The following is a 2,202-nucleotide window of genomic DNA, read 5'->3' on the forward strand; positions in this document are numbered from 1 at the left end:
CGAAACTCTTGGCATCCTCCTCTTATGAGGGGATAGGAGTGAAAGAATCATTATAAAACTACGAGGTCGCCCCCACTTATTAGAGCTCTCTTGCTACCGGTTCCTTAGACTATAGGCAGAAAGGCCGAGGCAGAGCCAACAATTCTCTAAAAGCAAGGACGATTAGCTACGTTCCAATGAAGCACATTCCAACAATTACCTAGCCCGGTAGGTGGAGAAAAAAGGCGGAGAACATTCTTTAATCAAAGGCGCCAATACCTATATCAGGATTAGACCCATTTCGACCGAGCGGCAACCGCTACTGCGGTATGGTCCAGAGTTGAAACTGGCTAACATAGGGCAAGGGTCCTGATGGGCAAGTATAAATAGAAGAAGCAGCTCCTCTCACTGCCCCGTATAGGGTTCTGGGCCTCGTATTTCAAAAAAGTACTATTACTAAGGGAAAGCAACCCCCGGATATTGACCTACCGGCAACTTCGAACTCTCACTCTCCTTCAGCCGATTCAGATACCGAATCGTATCTTTTGGAGAGAGGCGCAGAAGCTCTCCCTTTGACTCAGGGGGCCCTCCACCACTTCGACTGATGCGAACGCGGTTCTATCGTCGTGAAAGAAGTAATGTAAGCCCCGGGTCAACCCGCGCTCGTTGTTGCCTGTATAGCTTTCTAGAGTAGAGATCTAGCAACGCATTCTAAGCACAGATCATTGGTATTGGATGTATTATAACCTAAGAATCCAACAAACAAAGTAAATAGAATTAATATAAGTATTGGGAATAACATCGTATTATCCGATTCATAAAGATAAAAAGAAGTCTTGGTATTACCAAAATTTGAAATAGAAAGAAAGGGTTGGATCAGATTTCTTAAACTTTCATCCATTTTATATGCTTTATTTGAAAAAAAAGAAGGACGCCCACTCTTCTTCATTTTTAATAATTTTACCAAACGAAATTTTTTGTTACTTATTTTTGAACCTTCTTTACCCCATAGAGATATTGAATCCAAGGGAGTATTCCTTTTTCCACTGTAATTTTGAAAATGAACGTTTAAATGCCCTTCAAAAGTAAGTAAATAGATCCGACACATATAAAATGCGGTTAATCCCGCCGTGGACCAAGCTATTATTGCAAAAATAGGTGAATACAACCAACTATCATTAAGAATTTCATCTTTGGACCAAAAACAAGCAAGGGGTGGAATACCACAAAGAGAAAGTGTACCTAATAAAAAAGAATTTTTAGTAATTGGTACATGTTTTGTTAAACCTCCCATAAGCACCATATTCTGACTTTTTTTTGGACAATATCCAACAAGAGTTTCCATTGAGTGAATAACGGATCCCGATCCTAAAAACAATAATGCTTTGGAGTAAGCATGAGTAATCAAATGAAATAAAGCACTGCGATAAGACCCCATACCTAAAGCTAACATCATATAACCCAATTGAGACATTGTGGAATAGGCTAAACCCCTCTTAATGTCTTTTTGAGCAAGAGCTAAAGTAGCTCCGAAAAAAACTGTTATTATCCCTATCAAAGAGATAAAATTCATTATGTGGGGTATGACTATGAAAAGAGGCATAAGTTGAGCTACAAGAAAAATTCCCGCAGCTACCATCGTAGCAGCATGTCTTTAACCCTGTGAATTGGGCGAAGGTCATAATTCGCAGGAACATTCTATAGTCTTAATAAGAGGAGGTAGAGTGAAAGATTCGCCAGGTATGAAATCCCATTGTATTCGAGGAGTCAAGGATTTGTTGGGAATTCCGGATCGAAGAAAAGGGAGATCAAAATATGGTGCAGAAAAACCAAAATCGAGATGAATGGAAGATTCCTCTGTCACTCTTTTTTCTCCAATTTTCAGTACGAAGTTACTGGCTCTAAGAAGGCAATTGCGCCTTAGCCCATGGACTGATACGGAGACTACTCTACAGGGGAAATCTCTTACTCGACTAGAGCGGATCCCGAGACTTCACCCGTTCCTTTAAACTGTTGGCCACTACATTCTATAACGAGAATCACAAGGCCGGTCAACAAGGAACAACCTGGCAGAGTGTCCTGAGATAACAAGGCAAAAGTGAGAACGCCGAGTGACGAGAGTGGCGACATACGAGGATCTAACCTCGACCAACGAGAGCGTAGCTGCTCGACCTCAGACATAGGGATTCTCGGACCGGAACAAGGGGATTCGCTCGACCGAAC

Source organism: Bidens hawaiensis, unplaced genomic scaffold (assembly GCF_021521415.1).
Source record: "Bidens hawaiensis isolate Kalapana, Puna unplaced genomic scaffold, B.hawaiensis_p1.1 tig00057931_1, whole genome shotgun sequence".
NCBI lineage: Eukaryota > Viridiplantae > Streptophyta > Magnoliopsida > Asterales > Asteraceae > Bidens > Bidens hawaiensis.